Genomic DNA, 8,238 nt, shown 5'->3' with positions numbered 1-8,238 from the left:
AACAGGCAAGACTTCCGTGTCCTCACCAATGAGACGACAGACCATGCTGTCCTCCTCCTCCCTGTCCTCAGGCCATCCCCGCTGAACAGAAGCTAATACAGATGTGTTTGTAGTACCGTCTATAGCGCATGAAAGTAGCTCCTGTTCTTCCTCCCCGTTGCTCATTGCCTACCAATCCACGTTGAGAAGACATGAGGCTGGGCTGAGTGTAATCCCCCTGTATGTTTCCTTGCTCCATGTCCTCGTGCTCCACCTGCAATGCATCCTCTTTGATTGTGAACAGAGTTTTTCAGAATGCTGAGAAGCGGGATGGTGATGCTAATTATGGCATCATCGCCGCTCACCCTCTTGGTGAAGTCCTCAAAGTTTTGGAGGATGTCTGACATCCATGTCCACTCCTGAGGTCTTATGTGTGGAGTCTGACCTGAAATTCAACGGCCTTGTTGATGTTGGTAGTCAACAACGGCCCTCTTCTGCTCACAAATCCTTTCCAACATATGCAGCGTAGAGTTCCAGCGCGTGGGGACATCACACAACATTCGGTGAGCTGGAAGCTGAAAACACTGCTGAAGCACAGCAAGGGCGGCTGAAGCTGTAGATGACTTTCTAAAATGGGCAGACAGATGGAGTACTTTTGCTAGCAGATCCGGCAGCTCCGGGTAGCTTTTCAGAAAACGTTGAACCATGAGGTTAAGTACATGGGCCAAGCAAGGTACGGGTGTGAGCTCACCTTGCCTCAGAGCTGTCACCAGGTTACGGCCATTGTCACACACGACCATGCCTGGCTGTAGGTTCAGCAGTGTCATCCAAACATCTGACTGCTCTTTCAGCGCTGTCCACAACTCTTCTACATTGTGCAGTTTGTCACCTATGCATATTAGCTTCAGCATAGCCTGTTGCCGCTTGGCTGAGGCAGTGCCGCAGTGCTTCCAGCTTCTGACTGATGTGTTGATTTCAGAGATGGAGGATGAAGACGAGCAGGAGGAGGCACCGGAGCTGTAGACTGTGGGGGCAACCCTGATTGACGTAGGGCCAGCAATTCTCGGCGTGGGGAGGATGTGTTCCATCCCAAGGTCCGACTGGGTCCTGGCTTCCACTATATTAACCCAGTGTGCCATCATTGAGATGTACCGTCCCTGCCCACAAGCACTTGTCCACGTGTCCGTGGTTAGGTGGACTTTCCCGGTAACAGCATTGTTGAGGGCACGGGTAATGTTGTGGGACACATGCTGGTGTAATTCTGGTACGGCACACCGGGAGAAATAGTGACGACTGGGGACCGAGTGCCTTGGGACAGCCGCCGCCATCAGGTTGCGAAAAGCTTCTGTCTCAACAAGCCTAAAAGGCAGCATTTCTAGCGCAAGCAGAAGAGAAATATTAGAAATGAGGACTGTGGCTTGTGGGGCGTTGGCTGGGTGTTTCCGCTTGCGTTCCAAAGACTGGGTTATAGACAACTGAACGCTGTGCTGGGACAAGGATGTGGACGCGCTTGCTGATGGTGCTGCTTGACTGTGGGCCACAACAGGTGCAGGGCTAGAGGCATCTTCACATGCACGGTGTACTGGGGATTGGCTTCTACGCAAAACAGTTGAAGAAGCAGTGGTGTGACCAGCAGGCAGTGGTCCTGGAGCCTGAGGTTCGGCCCACAAAGTCGGGTGCTTTGCTTGCATGTGCCTGATCATGCTGGTGGTGGTCAGGCAAGTTGTTTTGCTACCCCTGCTGATGCGGGCATGGCAGGTGCTGCAAATGACCTGTTTGGGGTTATCTGTCTTTAAAAAGTAGCCAGACTCGGGAAGATCTCACAGGTGGAATGGTAACGTCACTCATGTTGGTGTTACGGGGAACAGATGCACGCTTTCTGTCTGTGGCCACCACACTGCTTCTTCCTGCCTGTTGGAAGGATATGCCTCCTTCCCCATTTATGCTGCTGTCCTCACTATGTATGTCCTTCTGCCAGGTTGGGTCAGTCACTATGTCATCCACTACCTCGTTTTCCACATCCACACCCTGCTCCTCCTCCTGACTTTCTGGCAATTGTGCCTCATCATCGTCCACCTCTTGTGACACATTCCCACTATCGCCTTCATGTGACCGTGGTTGGTCAAAGCTTTGGGCAGCTCTACATGCGATCTCATCTTTCCCCACTTCAAGTTGACCAGCAGAGATTTCTGAATCTTGAAATGGAAAACTGAACAGCTCTTCAGAGTGTCCAAGTGTGGGATTAGTTGTCTCAGGGCACTCGGCATGGTGGGAGGAAGGAGGATCAGGGTGAGGAATATCCGGGCCACACTCACGGCTACTCAGACTTGACCGTGTGGAAGACAAGGTGGTGGTGGTGGCTAAGTGACTGTTTCACACTGCTCTGGCTTCAATAGTGGTGTGCTGTGGTCCCCTAGAAACTGGGACAGGAAGAACGAGCAAGAAGATGTGGGTCTTTGTTGTTGCCCACAACCTCGTCCTCTGGATGCACCATCAGCATCACGTCCACTTCCCCATCCCTAGCCTTAACCATTTTAAATGGACTACTGCACTATTTCAAATGCTCAACACAAATGTCTTTATTAGTAGCGAAATAATATGTGATCAGTATGCCTGAAAATCTACGATTTTTCAAACCCAAACACCAGGCAGGCCTCAGCCTGACCTAACAGACTGTATTAATTTTTTTTTTTTTTAAAGTTAATTTATGCGAAATAGCGCTGTATAGAATTTGAGTATCACACAGCCAAAAAATAAGTACACCGGCCTCCAATGCCCAAATTTAGAGCACAAAGATATATGACGGCTGTAACGGAAATAACACACTGGCAAATCTGTGGCCTTTCATTTTTTTTATGCTAAATAGCGCTGTATAGAATTTGAGTATCACACAGCCAAAAAATAAGTACACCGGCCTCCACTGACCAAACTTGGAGCACGCAGATATATGAGGCCTTTTTGGTGAATTTAAAACACAAAAAAAAAAGTGGCACAAGGGTAGCACACACAACTATGCTACGTATGCCTGACAAACTATCACTTTTCAACAGGCCTCAGTCTGACAGAACAAACTGTATATTTTCTTTTTTTTTTTGGGGGGGGGGGGGGGGGTTGTAGAAAAAAAAAAAATTGGTATATAGACAGTAAATAAGCTGCAGCAGCAGGCAGTTACAGAGCTTTCGGAAGGATGCAGTGGGACCAATGGATGCACATACAGTGCCTGCAGGCCTTGCACTGATGTGGATGTGCTGTGCCTCGCCTACCTAGCTCTGCAATATCGGGACCCACGAATTAGCCCTAAAAAGGATTTTTGGTTTCTCAAGAGTTGCGGATGTAAGATTTGCAGACCTACACTAACTCTAAGGCTGGTTTCACACTTGCGTTTTAAAAAAAAACGCTGCAGATCAAAACGCATGTGGTGAAAAAACGCATGTAAACGCATGCAAACGCTGCGTTTTTTAGACGCATGCGTTTTTGCGGCAAAAAAAAAAAAGTGGCAAAACACGGCGTTTTTCCGCGTTTACATGCGATTTTTCCCGCGTTTGCGTTTTTTGAAACGCATGCTGAGAAGTGTGTGACAGCTGCCAATCATCAAAATCAACTAGAAAACCCACTATTAATAGAAAGGGTTAGGGTTAGGATCCCTAGGGTTAGGGGTAGCTTTTTATTAGAATGTCCTGGTCACCAGGTCACTGATAAGCCACCCCCCACCATCAAGGTGATAAAGGGATCCAAACCCTAAACCTCACCCTAACCCTACCCCTAACCCTAACCATAGGGATCCAAACCCTAACCCTACCCCTAACCATAACCCTAGGGATCCTAACCCTAACCGTTACCCTAGGGATCCTAAACCTAACCCTAACCCTAAGGGTTAGGATCCTAACCCTAACCCTAAGGGTTAGGATCCCTAGGGTTACTAGGGATCCTAACCTTAGGGTTAGGATCCCTAGTAACCCAAGGGTTAGGGTTTTATTGTGTTTTTCTATAGAAACGCATGCGTTTAAAAACGCATGCAAACGCATGCGTTTACATAGACAGCAATGCATTTTTTTGCCGCGAATAAACGCATGCATGCAATCACTGCACAACCACAACAAAGATGGATGCAGCGTTTCATGGCCTGGCAGACAATCCCTGCACCGTAATTGGGTCTCTAAAGTCCACCAAAAACACGGGGTGGAGACTGCAGTTACCGCCGAATAATCCTAGAAATGCTCGCTGCTCGGCGAGTACCCCGATACTCGGGCGAGTAACGAGTAGTGGCGAGCACATTCGCTCATCACTATACAAGACCTAACCGTCCCGATTATGGATGTGCGCATTCATCACAAAAAGTAGCAAAAACAGATATATGGATGCTACTAAATATAAACAAGTATATAGACAGTATTAATGTCCAGGTAAGCATTCTGATAGCAACAGAATATTCACAATGTCTTATAATATTGCGTTGGCCATGAAAAAAACGTGAGTGATGATATCCCACCAAGCTTTAATTGAAATTAAAATGGACTGGAATGCAGGTATCCATAAAGATCCCAGGAGTTCTTTAGAAGTTTAGTGGACCAAATATATGCAGATAGCTCCTAATGCAATAAATCACCAAAATCCAGGTTTAAACCTTCAAGGAAAATATTTCCATCCGTCCACATAAAATGGTGATCCCGAGAGGTCAAATATTCTAAAAAAGTATTTATTTTATATTTGAATGCGTGGGAACTGGTATATCATATACAGCAATGTGTACAAGGCAGAATTTCTGATGCAGAGAAAGATGTCACAAATACAGATGAATATAGCCTTCCCAATGGATGTCCAAAAATCCAATGGTCAATCCAACACTATAAAAAAAGTAATAGAACAGTTAAAAATAATAAAAACACATAATTTCCATATCACAAGGGAGCGTAGCTCAGGACTTCATTGAAGCCTTTCGGGTGAACCGTCTGTAATTTCCATATCCATTTTATCTCCGAGACAACATCTTTTTAACCCCTTCACCCCCAAGGGTGGTTTGCACGTTAATGCCGGATCCCGGTGATTCTGACACTGTTTTCTCGTGACATATTGTACTTCATGATAGTGGTAAAATTTCTTTGATATTACCTGCGTTTATTTGTGAAAAAAATGAAAATTTTGAAAATTTCGCAATTTTCCAACTTTGAATTTTTATGCAATTAAATCACAGTGATATGTCACACAAAATACTTAAGTAACATTTCCCACATGTCTACTTTACATCAGCACAATTTTGGAACCAAAATTTTTTTTGTTAGGGAGTTATAAGGGTTAAAAGTTGACCAGCAATTTCTCATTTTTACAACACCATTTTTTTTTTTTTAGGGACCACATCTCATTTGAAGTCATTTTGAGGGGTCTATATGATAGAAAATACCCAAGTGTGACACCATTCTAAAAACTGCACCCCTCAAGGTGCTCAAAACCACATTCAAGAAGTTTATTAACCCTTCAGGTGTTTCACAGGAATTTTTGGAATGTTTAAATAAAAATGAACATTTAACTTTTTTTTTTTTTTTACACAAAATTTACTTCAGCTCCAATTTGTTTTATTTTACCAAGGGTAACAGGAGAAAATGGACCCCAAAAGATGTTGTACAATTTGTCCTGAGTACGCCGATACCCCATATGTGGGGGTAAACCACTGTTTGGGCGCATGACAGAGCTCGGAAGCGAAGGAGCGCCATTTGACTTTTCAATGCAAAATTGACAGGAATTGAAATGGGACGCCATGTTGCGTTTGGAGAGCCACTAATGTGCCTAAACATTGAAACCCCCACAAGTGACACCATTTTGGAAAGTAGACCCCCTAAGGAACTTATCTAGAGGTGTAGTGAGCACTTTGACCCACCAAGTGCTTCACAGAAGTTTATAATGCAGAGCCGTAAAAATAAAACAAAAAATTTTTCCCACAAAAATTATTTTTTAGCCCCCAGTTTTGTATTTTCCCGAGGGTAACAGGAGAAATTGGACCCCAAAAGTTGTTGTACAATTTGTCCTGAGTATGCTGATACCCCATATGTGGTGGGGAACCACTGTTTGGGCGCATGGGAGGGCTCGGAAGGGATGGAGCGCCATTTGGAATGCAGACTTAGATGGAATGGTCTGCAGGCGTCACATTGCGTTTGCAGATGCCCCTAATGTACCTAAACAGTAAAAAAAAAAAACACAAGTGACACCATTTTGGAAAGTAGACCCCCTAAGGAACTCATCTAGATGTGTTGTGAGAGCTTTGAACCCCCAAGTGTTTCACTACAGTTTATAACGCAGAGCCGTGCAAATAAAAAATATTTTCCACAAAAATAATTTTTTAGCCCCGTTTTGTATTTTCCCAAGGGTAACAGGAGAAATTGGACCCCACAAGTTGTTCTCCAATGTGTTCCGAGTACGCTGATACCCCATATGTTGGGGTAAACCCCTGTTTGGGCGCACGGGAGAGCTCGGAAGGGATGGAGCACTGTTTTACTTTTTCAATGCAGAATTGGCTGAAATTGAGATCGGATGCCATGTCGCGTTTGGAGAGCCCCTGATGTGCCTAAACAGTGGAAACCTCCCAATTATAACTGAAACCCTAATCCAAACACACCCCTAACCCTAATCCCAATGGTAACCCTAACCACACCTCTAACCCAGACACACCCCTAACCCTAATCCCAACCCTATTCCCAACCGTAAATGTAATCCAAACCCTAACCCTAACTTTAGCCCCAACCCTAACTGTAACCTTAACCCTAGGCCCAACCCTAGCCCCAAGCCTAACCCTAGCCCCAACCCTAGCCCTAACCCTAATGGAAAAATGGAAATAAATAAATTTTTTAAATTATTCCCTAATTGAGCGGGTGATGAAGGGGGGTTTGATTTACTTTTATAGCGGGTTTTTTAGCGGATTTTTATGATTGGCAGCCGTCACACACTGAAAGACGCTTTTTATTGCAAAAAATATTTTTTGCGTTACCACATTTTGAGAGCTATAATTTTTCCATATTTGAGTCCACAAAGTCATGTGAGGTCTTGTTTTTTGCGGGACGAGTTGACGTTTTTATTGGTAACATGTTCGGGCACGGGAGATTTTTTATTCCGATTTTTGTGAGGCAGAATGACCAAAAACCAGCTATTCATGAATTTCTTTTGGGGGAGGCGTTTATACCGTTCCGCGTTTGGTAAAATGGATAAAGCAGTTTTATTCTTCGGGTCAGTACGATTACAGCGATACCTCATTGATATCATTTTTTTAATGTTTTGGCGCTTTTATACGATAAAAACTATTTTATAGAAAAAATAATTATTTTGGCATCGCTTTATTCTGAGGACTATAACTTTTTTATTTTTTCGCTGATGATGCTGTATGGCGGCTCGTTTTTTGCGGGACAAGATGACGTTTGCAGCGGTACCATGGTTATTTATATCCGTCTTTTTGATTGCGTGTTATTCCACTTTTTGTTTGGCGGTATGAGAATAAAGCGTTGTTTTTTTACTCTTTTTTTTTACGGTGTTCACTGAAGGGGTTAACTAGTGATATAGTTTTATAGGTGGGGTCGTTACGGACGCGGCGATACTAAATATGTGTACTTTTATTGTTTGATTTTTTTTATTTAGATATAGAAATGTATTTATGGGAATAATATATATATTTTTTCCTTTATTTAGGATTTTTTTTCTTTTTTACAGATGTGGGAATTTTTTTTTTTTACTTTTTTACTTTGTCCCAGGGGGGGACATCACAGATCGGTGACCTGACAGTTTGCACAGCACTCTGTCAGATCACCGATCTGACATACAACATTACCAGCGCATGCACGGCACCCGAAAGTAATCCCTGCAGGATCCGGATGCAGCCCCGCGGCCATTTTGGTTCCGGGGCCTGCAGGGATAGGAGGTAAGAGACCCTCGCAGCAACGCGATCACATCGCGTTGCTCCGGGGGTCTCAGGGAAGCACGCAGGGAGCCCCCTCCCTGCGCGATGCTTCCCTGTACTGCCGGCACACCGCGATCAAACATGATGTGTGCCGGGGGTTAATGTGCCGGGGGTGGTCCGTGACCGCTCCTGGCACATAGTGCCGGATGTCAGCTGCGGTAGGCCGTGAGCGCGGCCGATCGTGCTGGACATACTATTCCGTCCTTGGGAATTAGGGCCCACCCCATATGGACGGAATAGTATGTCCAATGGCAGAAAGGGGTTAATGTCAACTCCTCGATGGTTCATCAAGACACAATCAATTCCAATTACCTTTAGAAGTT

This window comes from Ranitomeya variabilis, chromosome 4 (assembly GCF_051348905.1).
Source record: "Ranitomeya variabilis isolate aRanVar5 chromosome 4, aRanVar5.hap1, whole genome shotgun sequence".
Classification (NCBI taxonomy): Eukaryota; Metazoa; Chordata; class Amphibia; order Anura; family Dendrobatidae; genus Ranitomeya; species Ranitomeya variabilis.
This window is presented reverse-complemented; position numbering follows the sequence as displayed.